The sequence below is a fragment of the Suricata suricatta genome, chromosome 2 (genome assembly GCF_006229205.1).
Source record: "Suricata suricatta isolate VVHF042 chromosome 2, meerkat_22Aug2017_6uvM2_HiC, whole genome shotgun sequence".
Taxonomy (NCBI): Eukaryota; Metazoa; Chordata; class Mammalia; order Carnivora; family Herpestidae; genus Suricata; species Suricata suricatta.
This window is the reverse complement of record NC_043701.1, coordinates 96,356,980-96,374,793: the sequence shown is the minus strand read 5'-3', so window position 1 is coordinate 96,374,793 and position 17,814 is coordinate 96,356,980. Positions and strand designations below refer to the sequence as shown.

At 42.1% G+C, this 17,814-nt stretch overlaps 1 non-coding gene across 1 annotated transcript; it reads right to left on the bottom strand.

Moving 5' to 3' along the window:
- Positions 1 to 2,718: 2,718 nt before the first annotated feature.
- On the bottom strand, positions 2,719 to 2,825 carry LOC115286084. Its single transcript, XR_003905844.1, has one exon. It is a non-coding gene; the product is annotated as a U6 spliceosomal RNA (small nuclear RNA).
- Between the last annotated feature and the right edge of the window lie 14,989 nt (positions 2,826 to 17,814).

Below are 17,814 nucleotides of genomic sequence, written 5' to 3'. Positions count from 1 at the left end.
TCCAATTTCTCTCTCACTCTCTCTACCTTGAGCTGTCACTCTCTCTCTAATAAAAAAAAAATGGCTTACCAAAAAAGATGAAGATGAGGAGATGGAGGGCTATCTCCCTACAGTGTATGGAAGAAAGATGTGGACTGTCTTAATCAAGTATATGCAGGAAAAGTCTCTGCCTTGTTCAGTTCTACTCCTGGCTGTACATTTATGTCACCTGGGGAATTCCAAAAAATAAATACTCAAGTCCCACCACATACTAATTAAATCAGGATCTCACAATGACAGCTCTGGATCCACAGCGCCTAGGAACTTGTTAGAAATGCATGTTCTTAAGCCCCAGCCCCAACCTGCTGAATCAAACTCTGAGGGCAGGGCCCCATACTCTGTGAACTAGCACTCCAAGGTCATTCTGATCACTTCAAGTTTGAGAGGATGTGCACCTATGGTTGACATTTTTTAAATGGTGACTCTAATGGACAACCAAGATTGAGGACCTTTAGATCTTTCCTTCCCTTCCTATTTACTGAGTTTTATTTGATTTTGGCTAAGAAAAGACCAATGGCCTGTTTGGCTTCTGGTCCCATGGATCAGCCAGCCAGAGGGTCCTGGCTTCCTATGCTCTGGTTCTAAAAAGCCATTAAGATTCTTAAAAAAAAAAAAAGGGGGGTGGTGGTATTATTTTCAGAATACTAGAGAGAGAAAACTTATGAAACATAATGGAAACCCCAAAGTCCACCCTAAAATTTGTTTGGGAGCATCTATCTCCAGGACCTGCCCTTTGACAGAAATGAAATCTCATCCCATAGTACGAAGAAGTGTTGTAAAATCCTTGAAGGAATAGAGAAGTGCAACATGATTTTATTACCATGAGAAGAATCATGGCTTTTTTTTTCTTATTGGTAATGTTAAAAATGTCAGTGTCTTTTTGGTTTGTGGTGTTTTGCAAGGGATCTGGTGGCTTCCTTACAGCTGTTCACTTAATAAAACCTTAGACCAGTGTCCGTGAGCTTGAAGTCTGCCAGACAGGCGTTCCTGTGCCGCTTTAAATAGGAAGCGTCATCTGTGAAACCACTGTCTCCGCGCCAGCTTGTTGCAATTTTTATCCTTCCCCTTCCCTGCTCCCTCCTTCCCTTCAACCCTCACCTTTTCCATTCTGTTCCCCATAGTGGCAAGCTTTTGCTTCCTTGTAAGACAAATGACTCTTAGTGGAGCCATAATCCCCTTTCCTAAATCCTTAAGACCAGCTATGTTTTTGAAATTCAGACTCTTTTCAGCTTTGAAAGAATAGTATACAGTGTGCTTACTTGTGTATCATGGTCCACAGTGAAAGGTATAGATATTCAGGCTAAGTAGGATAGAAGCTATAAGTAACTTTCTGATGGGTAAGTTTAGATTTGCCATCAAGTGAATTTTGACAAAAAACTTGCGGGCTTTCTGAGCTTTTTGCATTTCAGGGCACTGAATACAAGATTATGGACACTATTCTATTTTTTTTTCTTTAGTTTTTAATGTTTATTTTTTTAGAGAGAGCACACAAGTAGGGAAGGGGCAGAGAGACTGAGACAGACAGAGAATCCAAAGCTGGCTTCAAGATGTCAGCACAGACCCTGATGAGGGCTCGAACCCACAAGCCATGAGACCATGACCCGAGTCGAAGTTGGACATTAAACTGAGCCATCCACGTGCCCTGGCAGTGTTCTATTCTTGAATCAAAATGCAACCTAGCACCAATAGAACTGCAGAATCCCAGACTCTTGAAACAAGCTTAAAACATCTTGAGTATATGAAAGAGATTTGTGACATCTAAGGACATGACTTATGAATATGTAGCTTCAAGTATTCATTCATGGCTAAACCCATGAAAAAGCTGCAGGCTTAAACCATGTCTAGGGGATGATAGTCTGGGATGGTCGCACCGCCCCTTAAGACAGGTACAAAACAAACCCTGTCGGGCTAATGGCCAACCATGTGGAAGCAAAGCGAAACTGGATCTCTCCCTCCTCCTGGACTTCAACTCATCCCAGAAGGATAAAGCCATAAACACTCTCAGATCAATAAAGAAGTGACTGTTTTTGTAATACTAGACTGGAGAAGCCTTTCCAAACATAATGAAAACTCCAAAAGTCATAAGAGGGAAGAATTGTTATATTTGCATAAGCCACCAAAAAGTTCTTCAGGGTAAAAGCCATTATGAAAGAGTCAAATGTAACCCCAAAAAAGTACTCGTAACCGAATCTGTATAAACATGTATTAAAAAGGTGCTTTTATAAATCAACAAGATCATCAACCTCACTGAAAATGGGCAAATAAGCCACAGACAAGAGAATCACAAATGAAGCATGAAGCATTCCTCAACTTACAATTTAGGTAAATAAGACTGAAATGAAAATGAATCCGCTGTCAGATTAGCCAGGATTGTACTGTTTGGTACCTCTGTTTATAGGAATTTGTCTTACAATTATATTCACATATGCATGAAGATCTATGGAAGGATTTTCACTAGAAAATGTACCTGTTTTCAGTAGAGTAAGAACTGGAAATCCTTTTGTGGGGGAGGGGTTCAATTAGAATGAGGAGTACCTGGCTGGCTCAGTTAATGGAGCGTCTGATTCTTGATCTCAGGGTCTTTTTTTTTTTTAATTTAAAATTATTTAATTTTAGTATTACAAACTAGTTAATAGTTTGACATAGTGGTCATGGAATATTCAAATTTTATTCAAATTCAAAAATATGGAACGCTTCACGAATTTGCATGTCATCCTTGCGCAGGGGCCATGCTAATCTTCTCTATATCGTTCCAATTTTAGTATGTGTGCTGCCGAAGCGAGCACTGATCTCAGGGTCTTGAGTTCAAGTCCTATACTGTGTGTGGAGACTACTGAAAACAAATTAAAATGCACCCAGAGACCAAAGAATTTTGTAGACATTAGAGCAAATGAAAGGAATCTACATGTGTTGACTTGGTGGTGTTGACGTGGGAATGTCCATTGCATCTGGATCAGTTGCAGAATGAGATGGGGGTATGACTACATGCATAAGTGTGTGGGCGTGCACACAGAAAATGCTCGGGATAATATACAATGTACCTCCTTACAGTCATCACCCCTAGTGAAGGCACGTGCAGAGGGAGCGGTGTTGTTCTTTTAGTTTTCTAGACTGTTTATCTACGAGAAGCATGAATTCAATATTAAGGGAAACATTTAAGATCTGTATACCCTTCTTGCAAGTCAAAGACAACTTTGTGTGAGTCATAATTTTTTAATGTTTATTTACTTGTGAGAGCAGGGGAAAGGCAGAGAGGGGAGGGACAGAGGATCCAAAGTAGGCTCCTCGCTGACTGCTCCAAGCCGGATCGGGACTCAGACTCACCAGTCATGAGATTATAAACTAAGTCAAAGTCAGACACTTAACTGACGAAGTCACCCAGGTGTCCCTGCATTAGTCCTATTTTGATAAACTCATCACTGGGCCCAGACGGACAGTGGGGTTGCAGGTATATTATATCGTCCTTTTGCAAGGATGCCTTATTTACAATGGACCCCTTATTATCTATTAGCAAGAATGCCTTATTATATTATATTTTTGTAAGAACCTTAGTTTGATTCCATCCACAAAGGGGTTTCAGACCAAGAACATGACCTATTCCAGAAGGAACTCCATGATGTTCAAATTTTCCTGATTGAGGAACGTTCTTCCCTTCACTCCCTGTGGCCCGTTCTATGTTAGCCAGTGTGTCCAGGAACAGCGGACACTCACCTTTACCTGTAAGGGTCCGGGCAGGCCCACGTGCAGGCCCAGGCCTGGGGGATGCTAGAGCTCGTGGCCATGGACATCCTTTCTTACTCTCTTACTAGCCTCTCACTGTGCACACATCGCATGGATTCCAGTCAAACTAGATTGCCCAGGCCCTTCCCGGGAGCCTTTGCCAGCTGCCTAAGAGGACATGACGATTGAATTTGAAGCCAAATGGGGATTGCCAGAGCGAGGAAAACTAGGTGCCAGCCAGGAGACCCTGTTCAGTTTATTCCTGATGGTGTGTGGAAAAATCGCTGAGGTGGCGCTTCTTCCGGGCTGTGGTCCCGCAGCCCAGCACTGTGCCTGCAAAACACTCAGAACACACTTTAAACCAAAAGGCAGTTGGCTCCCCTACCTGCCAGGGCCTCGGACAGAAGGGAGCCAGTGTGGATGGCAGTGTGAGTACAGTTGCATGAAGAAAGCAGCCCCCTGTCCCTGTTGCGGGAGGCAGTAGCTAGAGGCCTGCCTGAAGTTTCCAAGTTTGGGATCGTGGAGATTAACCTCTCCTCCTCTCTCATTTTATATCTTTCTTCCCCCCAAGGCTACTCTAACTGATTTTCAGCTTTAGCGTGCAAGACGGATTTCTATTAGCAGCCAGTTGTGCTGTTTGCAAAATAACTGATGAATCAAAAGGGGATCTACCCTGAAAATAAAAGCCATGACGCTCCTTATCACCGTGATTTGCATCGCTAGCTTCCTAGCAGTCCGTCTTATTTACAGTGACGTCTTCGTGACTCCAAATTTAGAATGATTTATTTGGGAACTTTGCTTCAGTCTCTTTAACAGCTACCTCCTGACAAGGCACCCAGAGAAGAATGCTGTATGTTTTGGGTTCGCTAATCCGACAGTCATTTCTGAGATCCATACAAACGGGAAACATACCAATAAGACACGAAACCCTTAATTATTCTAATGTATGTACCAGGCTCTCCTCTCTGTTCCTCCCTCTCTCCCTGCCTCCACCCCAACCTTTTAACTCCTCCGGGCACAAGCCGGGGCTGAAGCCTCCAAGCCCCTCGCCTTCCTTCGCTTAAACCGGCTGCAGGAAATTTGTTTTAGAGGGCTGGTTTTAACTAAACTACCTGCTGTGCGGCACATTGCTGCTGTTTGTGAAATGAATGATGGGAAAGGCAAGTCTGTGATTTCATTTGTTCAGACCGATTACTCACACGTTGCACACGGTATCATTTGCTTGTCACTTAATGACTGACCAGCCTGCTTGAATCATTAGTGCCGAAGCTCAGTGAAAGGAAGAGCTCGCCATAATGAGGAGCTGAAGGAAGCGGGGTGCTGTTTTACCTAAAAGAAATGGTGCGCAGAAATCTGGCATAGCTGCAGGTGTTCCGATGACAATGTGGGAAGCAGTTAGCTTCCAATTTAGCAGAAAATTAAGAGCGAAAAAACTGTTATTTGTGAGAGAAGATACTCATGGCAGGCAATCATCCTCGCTCTGCACCCACAAGATGAGCATTCAGCTGTCTTTGTCGTGACTTAAAACAATTGGTATCTTGGGCTGCATTCAACACCAGATTGGTGCTTATTATCTGCAGTTTATTCTTTCTTGGGATATTTTGTTTCCCCCCCTTCCCTATTTTATGGTTAATTTGCTTGCTTGAATGTAAAGCCATTTAAGCTGAAAAATCTGGATTGTGGCGGAGCATTGTGCCAGGGCTCTGAGCTGTATGATACAAGATAATTGGCAATTTTCAAATTCATAATCCATTTTGTTTCCCTCGTCTCTCTCCCCTCCTTCTTTGTCCCTTCTGCTAGCTTCTCTGCCCTGTTCTTTGGCATCATCTTTGAAACCGGTCACAGAGGGAAGCTGAGTGAATGCAGATTCCTCCAGTCAAGACTCCAGACTCCCAAGACTACCCTTTGGGGAAATTAAAGAGCAAGACCCCCCCCCCCCCATGCAAACCCGCTCTGAAGCAAGCCAGTCCTCGCCCGGGGCAGGATTGGATTCCATTTGAAACCAAAGCTCCAAGTCCTGTTCTAGGATAATGAAAAGGTTTTTGCTCTACCTGAGGGTTTGTCATTGGAGGCAGGCAAGAAAACCCTGACATCCTACGAGCCAGCCTCTGGTTTCCCATCTGGTGCTTGTCTGGTGGCTCGGGCTAACAGCGAATTGCAGTCCTCCTGCCCTTTGCTGTCAGGGTGATGATGATCAAGATACTAAATCTGTATCCACTGATACCCTACTTTACTTTATCTTATTTATTTTTAAATATTTATCTTTATTTTTAAAGGTTTATTTTTCAGAGAGAGAGAGAGAGAGAGATCGAGCGCTCGAGAGAGAACAGGGGAGAGGCAGAGAAAAAGGGAGACAGAAGATCCAAACAGGCTCTCAGCTGTCAGCATAGAGACCGATGAGGGGCTTGAACTCACGAACAGTGAGATCATGACCCGAGCCGAAGTCAAATACTTAACTGAGCCACCCAGGCGCCCCCCCCTGTTCTAATGGAAACAAGTCTCGCCTATGGAATTGACCCCTGAAAGTGTGATTTCTTCCTTTTTTTTTTTTTTTGGTTTGTATTTTTTTCTTTTCTCTTTTTAAATAGTTTATTGTCAAAGTGGTTTCCATACAACACCCAGTGCTCTACCCCACAAGTGCCCTCCTCCATCACCACCACCTCTTTTCCCCCTCCCGCTTCAACCCTCAGTTCATTTTCAATATTCAATAGTCTCTCAAGTTTTGTGTCCCTCTCTCTCCCCAACTCTCTTTCCCTCTTCCCCTCCCCCTAAGTCCTCCATTAGGTTTCTCCTGTTCTCCTGTTAGACCTATGAGTGCAAACATATGGCATCTGTCCTTCTCTGCCTGACTTATTTCGCTTAGCATGACACCCTCGAGGTCCATCCATATATGCTACAAATGGCCAGATTTCATTCTTTCTCATTGCCATGTAATACTCCATTGTATACATATACCACATCTTGATCACTCATCAGGTAATGGACATTTAGGCTCTTTCCATGTTTTGGCTATTCTTAACAGTGCTGCTATGAACATTGGGGTACATGTGCTCCTATGCATCTGCACTTCTGTATCCCTTGGATAGATCCCCAGCAGTGCTATTGCTGTTCTACTTGGCTGACAGAATGACGTCGTCAGAGTCCATTTACCTCAGTCAAGGTGTTCCTGAGCAGCACAGTTTCCCGAGGGAGGTTTCTTCAGGAATGAGGCAGCATGATCCTGTCACTCCGTCCTAACCTGAACTCAGGACATTGGTAGTACTCCACATGCCTCGTCTCCACGCAGTTTGCGTGGCTGACAACGGCAAAGTGGTGAACACACCTGGGAGCTCCCCACGGTGGCCCCACCGCCTCTGCTCAGCAGAATAGACAGGGACTCTCTCTCATGAAGAGAGTCTCTCATCACTTGTCAGTGATATTTTTATTATTTCAAATGTCCAGACCGTATTTCCTGGAATACAGGAGAGTAGCTTCCTTGCCACTTTGATGCTCCTTATTAATTACAATGCATTTATTTGCCCATTCTTTCACTCTGATGTTTCTCTGGGTATACCTGCTAGCAATGCCAGTGAAAACTGTGAGATATTATGTTTCCCCGTTTTGCAATAATTTTCCACTTGAATTGTAATGTTATTTTTCACGTGCATTTGTGCAAATTCACAGAAGGAAAATGTGAAAGAAAAAGAATAGAAGGTGTGGTGGCCAATCAAAGACCAAACAAGCCATAAATTAGCAGACTGCGGAGAATGCAGCCAGAGAGAAGGGAGGGACGGTTTTCTGCCCTCAGGTTCTATTTGGTGTTTACCTTTCATTACTCTGCCTTTCCGCTTTCACCTTCCTCCCCCATGCCTTCTCGCCATAACTGTGTTTATTTTTCAAAATGCTGGCAGGCCTCAATTTCCAATCTATGCCCTGCTTTCCAGGGTCTAACGTGGATTTCCAAGCCCTCCCCATCTCATGTGAGGATTTTCATTTTACTCCTTCCTCGTGCAGATACTCTACGGTCACCAGCTGGCCCGAGAACGCTCAGCCACGCTCTATTTTTGTGTCCACTAAGAGTCGTTCGGTCTTCCGTGCTGCCAATTTGGTGCATAATATTTTCATTTTCTCTATATTCATTTCCAATACTCCTGTCAACCTTCAGCATCTACTTCATTAAGCTTCTCCTCTGGTCTAAAGGCAATCAGCAGTGAAGGATCCTTTGTGAGGCCGAGGGAGAATTGATCTTTCTCACCACACTTGCAGACCTGCCAAAGCAGGAGGATTTACTGCGTGTCCCACAGATTGCCTGGAGGACGCTCTGTGTCCCCGTTTGTCACGCGGCTTCCATTGCTCACCAGGCGCACGGGCTTGTAAACTTATTTCTGAAAATGGGAAAGGATTATCCTCGCTCATAAAACGTGAAATTTGCTTAACTGCCTTAGAAGATTTAAGGCTGCTCCACTTGTTTTTCCTAGAAAGCCTTATTTGAATTACAAAGTAAGATAGCCCTGGTGGCGGGAGACAGGGAGGTGATGGCCACCAACGGGTCATCCACTTCTTAGGGAAAGGAAGGCAAAGCACTATCAATGGCGCATAAAGGAGGCTGTAATGTGTGGTTGTCTACTGCGGAACAAAGTCGTGGATGGAGGCATCTATTTCTTTTTAATTTAGGGATTCTTGGTCCAATCTGCCTAATTTTCCTAAAGGGCAAAGAAATTTCAGTGCCAAAGAGCATCTGAAAAGAATTAGACTATTTTTGCTACTTCGCTTTATTGATAAGGCTCCCCAGGAATTCTAGATTGTAAGTAGAAGATGCAAAGATCCAGAGCAAGAATAGAACCTTCATATTCAGTAAGTCCAGTAACGATTTTCTATATCTGAGTGTGAAGCCTTCTTGTTTTTTATTGTTTATTGAAGCCCACAGTCAACTTATTTTTATACCCAACCAGGACAGAAACCAATTCCTGCAAACTAAGTTGGATGTGATGTTTATAACACCTTACACATGTGACCATGCTTTTGTAACCGCATCAGCTAACCAAAACCAAAACCAAGAAACCCATGGTTCCATTATTTTGTGTAGATCCTTGCAAGAGCACACCTTGTGGCACTAGCAATAAAATAAAAATCCTTGTCAGAGGAGGCCGTCCTCTCTTGATGGTCCTTTCGCCAGGGCCAGCCTGGAAAAGCTGACTCACTCATCCGTCTCTCCCTTCAGACTCCTCAGCCACAGTGACATGGTCTGATTGGAATTTATATCTCAGGCACCTATATTGGTGATTGGTACATTGTAGGTGCCCAGTAAATGGTGGCTGAATAAACGACTGAAAAGTCTGGTTCTGTGGCCAGGGTCTGCTCAGATCTGTTCGACCAGAGCATTCCATAAATTAATAAATTTCTAAAAGGATAGGATAGATAATTCTGGTGGGGAGTAGACTTTTCTTGAGACAGTGTGAAAATGTAGAGTTCTGGAAGATTCATAAAAGAGGAATTTTCAGGTATAGTCTCATGATGGGTAGAATAAATGGTAGATCTAGAGGCAGAGGAAGGAAGCAAGGACCCGCCAAGCCAAAAGTCCATCCTCATCAGAGCTGAGGAGAAGACAAAGGCAGCCCGGGAACCGGGACGTATCAGGACCACGCTGCGTCAAACTTGCGAGTCAGGGCTACTCTTTCTCTAGCTTTCTTTCCATTTCTCATCCTCTGTCACTGGGTAAATGGTGGCCTGAGGCTGCCACATTGCTCTGCCACCAAGGGAACCCCAGGGCGATTCCCCAAGTCTCAACAAGGCAGGACACCAGAAAGTTCTGTCATGTCAGTGTGGAAAATAAACAGCGTAGGTCAGGGAAAGGAGCTGGGGATAAAGACGCACACAGCGAGCTGCTCTGTGTGATACCGCCCAGCGCCGCCTCTAAGCCCCGTGTGGGCCGTATTTGACAAGTGATCCTCTTTTTCTTTGGTTTCCCCGTTAAGGAACTTAAGCTTTGTTCCATCCCCTTCGCTGATTTCATTTTGTTCTTCAGTCTCCTAGAGGTGCTATCTCCGGACTGTCCATGTGGAGATCTGGGTTCTGTGTCCTGCCCTCTGTGCGGCTCCCTTTGAGTGTCACCGGCACGCTCTAAGTGGCACCCTCCGATGCTTGCCCTCCTGTCATCAGTGCCACCCTCCTTGGTCCTCTACACTTGAATTGTGAAATGATCTTGACCCCTTTTTTCCCCTTATCACCTGGTCCGTTCTGGCCAAGAGATGTGGACAGTTCACTGTTAAAGTCTTTTCCACCCTTCCTCACTTTCACTGCCCCCCCCACTCAGCTTTCATAGCTTTACACCTGTTCTGCTCTTTTCATCACAAACACCGCTTCCCTGCAAGTTCATACACACAGTGTCACCTTCTCACACATTTGACAGGCAGCGGCCAGGTTATTACTGCAAAAACATTATTCCTGTTAAGCTTATTTTCCTTCTGAGGGGTTAAAAGTGGTTTCCTACCAATTTGACAATCAACTATTAAAAAAAAAATAAAAAAATGAAAGTGGTTTCCTAAAGACAGATACCATATGTTTTCACTCCTATGTGGAACAGGAGGAACTTAACAGAGGACCGTGGGGGAGGGGAAGGGGAAGGGGAAAAATAGTTAAGGAGAGGGAGGGAGGCAAACCATGAGAGACTCTTAAATACTGAGAACAAACTGAGGGTTGATGCGGGGTGGGGGAAAGGGGAAAATGGGTGATGGGCATGGAGGAGGGCACTTGGGATGAGCACTGGGTGTTATATGGAAACCAATCTGACAATAAACTATAATTTAAAAAAAGTGGTTTCTTAATCTGGAGAACAGCATCAATTTTATGTAATTTTTAAAAATACTATCTCTCAATTCAAATGCAATACATGTGATAATTTTTTTTGTACCTTAATACCAGGAATTTTCCTCTCTACAGTTGAAATAAAATTAAAATGCCCCAAGATGGCTACCCAGAGGGTCAAAAATTACTCCTCTTTTTAGAATTTAAGGATTTCCAAACTCTGATTCCATTGACCTGGAAGATACTTTTGTCCAAATTTTACTCTTTGTGAATCCCTTTAAAGACAAAACTTTTCTTTTACCCATGTAGATGGTTCTATTTATTTATTTATTTATAATGTTTGTTTGTTTTTGAGAGAGAGAGAGAGCGAGCGAGAGCGAGCGAGCGTGCACACAGGCAGGAAAAGGGCAGAGAGAGGGGGACAGAGGATCTGAAGCAGGCTCTGGACTCACAGCACTGAGCCCAATGTGGGGCTCAAACTCCGGAACCACAGAGTATGACCTAAGTCAAAGTCAGCCGCTCAACCAACTGAGCCACCCAGACATGCCATCCATGTGGATGGTTTTAAGTGAAAAGAAGAATATAGATCTACTCAGAGGATATGGAAATTACATAAAAATTAGCATGTGTTCTTTTCCACTTAGGAAAAGCTTACCTTGATACCTGGTCCTTTATTTCTAAATTCTGCCATGTTTTAGAGAGCCATATACTTAATAGAAACTTTATTGAAAATTCATTTTCATAGACTGCTTAAGATTGTATTAATGAGCATATTTTCACTTTCCTCACTAATAGGTTGAATTATTCAATGTCATTGAATATCTTGTTGTATAAGGTTATGGCTGTTTCTCTTTGAGATCATTCTAAAGCACATTGGAATGGAGCAGTGTTTGAAGTAGGATTCTTTTTCATAGCTTTACACAGGATGGGAGATACTAGAGAATTAGAAGATGCATTATTCAGTTAAGACCTTGGCTGGTTTGTAATGATACTAAATCAGTCTGGAGCTTCTGTCTGGGCAAAGAGACAAGAGTGCTAAACAGTGGTGCGTAATGGCGAGAAAAGACTTTGGAGCTCCAGAAGGCCAATCTGAGAGGAAAGGGAGGAGGGAAGGACATGCAAGGGAGAGAGAGGTCCGGCAGGGAGAATAGGATGTGGAGTGTCGTGTGGATGGGTAGCCCATGAGAAATCCCTAGGGCATGGGTAATGAAAGGGAAAGGGAGGGGCTTTCCAAAGAAATAGACCACCCTGAGAGTTAATCAAAGGGATCAGTGGATTTGGGTGTATTCATACACAGGAAAGCTCCATGGCAGAAAAAAAAAAACAACAAAAAACAAATGAATCTGAGCTGTGTAATCCAACATGCAACTTATAAACTTAATATTGAATGAAATGTCTGCCAAGAGCAGATGTCCTATAATGCAATCAGCACAAAATTTTAAAACATGCAAAACAGTATATCATAAAGGTATCAGGAAATGCATGGATGGAAATAATAAATACCAAATAAAAAATAGCAGTTACCTCTGTGAGAAGAGAGATGATGGTGTAAATGAGGAGAGGTACACAGGGGACTTCACCTCTTCTGGGAAGTATCCTTTCTTGAGCTGGGAGATGCTGTTCATTTTTCGAAATGGTATTTCATAAGTACTTCATAATATGTTTTTTGAGTAAATTTTATTTCTTAGCAGTTTGGGATTTATAGAAAAATTGTAAAGAAAGTAGAGAGTTCCCATATACCCCAAACATATTCAGTTTCCTCTATGATTTAAACATCTTACTTCAGTATGGCGCATTTGTTACAGTTGATGTACTAATAGTGATATAGTGTTTGGGACTGAAGTCCATATTTTAGTCACATTTTCTTGGTGTTTACCTAGTGTCCCTTTTTCAGTTCTAGGATTCTATCCAGGATACTACATTACAATTAGTCATTGTACCTCCTTAGGCTCCTCTTGACTATGACTGTTGCTCAGACTTTTCTTGTCGATGACCTTGAGTGGTTTAAGGGTATTGGTCAGGTGTTTTGTAGGAATTTCCTCTATTGGGCTTTGTCTGATATTTGTCTCATAATTAGACCAGACTATGAGTTTTGGGGAAGAAGAGATAAAGTGCCACATTATAAAAAGGCTACTTATCACTGTTGATGTTGACCTTGATCACCTGACTGGGATAGTGTCTCTCATTTCTCTACCATAAAGTTACTCTGTGTTTCGCCCTTTCATGCTCAACTCCGAAGGGGTGTCACCATGTGCAGCCCACACTGAATAAAAAGTAGTAGTTCAACCTCCTTGAGGGCAGAGTATCTACATACGTTATTTGGAATTCAGAATGGGATATTTATCTCTTCGTCCCATTTATGTAGTGGTTCTAAATTTTGTATCTGTACAGACTCACAGATGTTTATTCTTTGGGTTATAATCCAAAGTGTATGAGTGTATTTGTTACTGAAATTTTTACAGCATTGGCATTGGAAATACTTTCAGTTGGCTCCTATGTTCCTTTGACATACACCCATGGTTGTATTGTGTGTGTGTGTGTTTGTAAATCACTTCCTTATTTCTGGTACTACAAGATTATCCAAACTCACCTTCAGTATTCCCTGGTAGGGTTCTAGAATCAGTCATTTCTCCAAGAAACCATGATTATTTTTATTCATGAATGATATTAGAAACCAAGATCTGGGTTCTAGGTGTTCTTGGTGCTATTGGGGTGTTCTTGCTTCTAGGCAGACAGAGCAGGGAAATATATGTATAACAACCCATGCATTGACACCTATTGATACATACTTTCTGTATATAATTATCTGTATCTATCTTAAGCTAAATATGACTTTATACCCATGTCTCCGGTTCTAATCCATTACCATATGGGTCATTTCAATCTCTTTTCCTTGCTTATCTGTAAATTCTCACTTCAACAGTGAGAATATGGGTTCTCACCATAATTCATTTTGAAGCCAGCCTAAAAATTGGAAGAAGAGAAAAAGCTGATGTGGGAAGTGAATATTAATAGTTTTTCCACTGCAGAAAGCTAATTCTGCCTATCCTAAACCTCCACAGGCAAGTGAAAAACACAGTAATGAAATTGTCATAATACTGTAAATTGCTTAGGAGTGTAGTATATATACATTCTACTTAAATATACAAACTACACACTCAATTTTAATATAGGATAAGAAAATGGAACCATGTATGTACCTAGATGTGTCTCCTACTTACAGAAGAAGCCATTTATAAAAGTAGCAAGCCTAACCATTTAGACATCAATTTTACCAATACTCAATTAAAATTAGGGGGCGCTTGGGTAGCTCAGTTGGTGAAGCCTCCTGTTAAGCGTTTGACTCATGGTTTCAGCTCAGGTCATGATCTCATCGTTTGTGTGTTCGAGTCCCACATCTGGCTCTGCACTGACAGTGTGGTGTCTCCCTCTCTATCTTCCCCTTCTCCACTGGCTCACTCCCTTTCAAAATAAATAAATAAACTTTAAAAAATTAAATTTAAACATCAGCTTGATATTATCTTTACTCTAAATAATTCAGAGCTTCTTACATGTTGAGGAGAAGAAAGGGGCACCACTGGAGAGTATGCGGGAAGCCGGCCTTCTCCTGCGGAGCTGAGAGCCATGTAGGTCGGACTCCTCTCCTAGGAAGTAAGCTGCCCGTGAGAATGTTTTTGTCCTTTGGCTCAATGGCTTTTCTTCTGAAAGTCTTGTCTAGAAGTTAACACTCTGAAACGCAGGCAAAGTTGGGCTCAAAGGTAATTATCACAGGATGATCTAGAAACAGCGAAAGATGACTGGAAAGACAGGTAACTAACTCATGGCAGCCTCATACGGACACTGTTTTGCAGCCACTGGAAACAATGTGTGAAAAGAGTTTTGAGTAATATGGAGAAAGAAAAATACCCCAACAGTTAAATGAAAAATGACCAAGAATCAAAAGTGTTCTATAGTATGATCTCCTCACTATGAAAAAGTAAATAGCACGATTTCATATCTAGCAAGAAGTTCTAGAACATGCATGTGTCCCTCTGGGATTCATCATACGCTATATACAGGCTTAAGTGTCCGATGTGCGTATGCAGGGAGGTGTATTCCGGCATTGCTTGTGATAGCAGAAGATAAGCAGCAACTTAAATGTTTATCAAAAGGGGAATAATAATCAAAATAAATTCTGATATACCCAGACAATGACTAACCTGTACTGAGGCAGTTTTGTATGATTATATGTGATCTCAAAAATGCAGTATTTAATGAAAAAAGCAAATTGTGGTATCATCATCTTCTCCTCTTCCTCTCCCTTCTCCTCCTCCTCCTCCAATACATCGACATAGTTTTTACCTGATAGGACAGCTCTTAAGGATACACAAAAAACTGTTAAGTGTCGTTGCTTCTGGGGAGGAAAACTGGTAGCCAGGACTGGTAGGTCAGGGTTGGAAGGAAGAATTTTTACTCTTTTGACTTTTGCATATTTTGAATATATGGCTAAACGCACACATGGCCTTTAAAATAAACTAATGCTTGGGGCGCCTGGGTGGCTCCATCAGTTAAGCGTCTGACTTTGGCTCGGCATGATCTTGTGGTTTTGGGTTTGAGCGCCGCGTCGGGCTCTGCTGACAGCTCGGAGCCTGGAGCCTGCTTCCGATTCTCTGTCTCCTTCTCTCTCTGCCCCTCCCTGCTCATGCTCTCTCTCTCAAAAATAAACCTTAAAAGAATTTTAAAAATAAAATAATGTTTTAGGGTGGCTCAGTCAGTTATCAACTGACTCTTGGTTTTGGCACATGCCATCATCTTGTGGCTCATGGGATCGAGCCCTGGGTGGGGCCCTGGACTGACAGCACGGAGCCTGCTTGGGATTCTCTCTCCCCCCCCCTCTGCCCCTCCCTCCCTTGTTCTCAATCTCAAATAAATAAACCTAAAAAATTGTTTTAATTTTAAATAAAAGAAAAGAGTGTCTAGTAAGTAATTTTAGGTTGTTTGCTATGTATTGCAGTCTTGTAAAAACCTCTCCATCTCTGAGACATTCTCATCAAGGCTTCACTCAAGGGCATCTGGAAATAGGCATTTTTGTCTGTTTGGCAATCAGGGAAAGTGGGTGAATTTCACATCTAGGCTGAAGCAGTTAAGAAAGGGACAGCAGTTTCAAGAGAGTAAAGGCATTCTGAAAATGAGCTAAAGTCAGAGAAGGAGGAGCTCAAGGGGCCAGGGATGACCATAAAGATGCAAGGCTTCCCCCAGAATGACAGATAGTATGGGGAGTGTTTCCGAATTTGCACAAGACATAGAAATGGTTGGAGAGTGGTTGAGTCCCTTTCATCTAGAAGTGGGGTGCCTCCATCTGGCATGAAGGTTTCCATTTCTGTGTAAAAATTGCTGACACCCTCATCGACAGGTTCTCAAGGAAAACAGACCATGGAAAAATAACCAGAAGAAATACTCTCCAGTTACAGTAAAACAGCAGATTAAGCTGGGTGTGATAGTTTTCCTTAAAATTCCAGGCAATGTTTGAAACTCATCCATTGAAGGGTGCCTAGGTGGCTCAGTCAGTTGAGTGTCCAACTTCAGCACAGGTCATGATCTCAAGATCCGTGAATTCAAGTCCTGCATTGGGCTCTGTGCTGACAGCTCAGAGCCTGGAGCCTGTTTCGGGTTCTGTGTCTCCCTCTCTCTCTGCCCCTCCCCTGCTCATGATCTGTCTCTGTCTCTCAAAAATAAATAAATGTTAAAGAAAAAGAAAAAAACTCATTCATTGACATTCTTCAATGCTTTTTCAGCAGATGGGAAAATTCCTTGCGTAGATTGGTGCACAGGTCATATTAATGCACAAAGCTGACAAGTTTCACAAAATCTTTTCAACTCATTAGACTATGATATTCACAGCTATAGTCGTCATTGTCATTGTTGTCATCATCATCATCATCATCATAAAACTTTGGTTATAGATCCAAGCCAAAGATTAGCATGAATAGGCTCTTGGGAGACAATGGGAGAAATTTAATGCACTACCTGAATTTTTGATAGATCACTAATTCTTCATAGTAAATACTAATAATAGAAGCTAGAGAGATCTAATTTTTGATCACTAATTGTTCATAGTAAATACTAATAATAGAAGCTAGAAAAAAATAATCAGTTGCTTATGGGAATCACTGACTTTTATTCTATTTTATTCTAATTGTTTTTTAACATTTATTTATTTTTGAAAGACAGAGACAGAGCACGAGCAGGGGAGAGGGAGACACAGAACCCAAAGTAGGCTCCAGGCCTCTGAGCTGTCAGTACAGAGCCCAATATGAGGCTCAAACTCATGGACCACGAGATTATGACCTGAGCCCAAGTCAGATGCTTAACTGACTGAGCCACCCAGGGGCCCCATCACTGACTTTGAAAATGTGATTTAAGGAAAACTTCTTCCAGCTAAGTAACACAGGGCCGTGGGACCATGGCATGCAGCTATCCGTCTATTAGCAGCCAGTGTCCGATTACTCCTCCTTTCAGTAACGAACCAGGCTCTGCTGAGTACAAACTTTTGAAACTGTCAGATACTCTCATATTGGTTACTGCTGCAGAGATGAGACAAAGGGAGGCTTGTGGTTTCCATTATAAGAAATCATAATGTGTCGGAGGACATGGGGCTTAGCTTGAGGCAGGAAAAAAATAAAAGTTCATTTGCAGTTCATTTATGTCTGAACTGATTAACAGTAAGTATAATTTGTGACCGATTACTATTTCCTACCCCAGGCAGGTTTTATGATTTTTCCACAATTATCTCAAACATATTTTACAAACTTTTGACAGCAATAAAAATAGAAAGGTCTACAATTTAGGTGGGTAGAGACAAGCTCTGCAGTAAAACAATTTGACAAGTTTCCCTGCCAACATAGAGAAGGGATTTACAACACAGTAGCTGAAAACAGCAAAGTGATTTTAGGTCCACGGAGATTGCTTCATAGTGTCCTTTTAATTAGTGGTTGAATTCCTTCTTAAATGGAGATTCATATTTCTGATATTATATTATCTTTTCTAAAAGGAGATTTATATTATTTTTAACATACTATCAAATTTACTATAAAAAATGTAGACACTGAAAAATTTTTCATCCATTGGCTGCAAATCTCAGATTATAAAATCAATGATAACTACTCAGAATTTGTAGCAATGCATTTAGTTAATGGCCTTCTTTGCTATTGCTGGTTATGAAAATATGTGATTTTAGAAATCACTAAGAGTAAATGTGTCTCCTTAAATCTCTAATTTGGTCACAGGCATTTA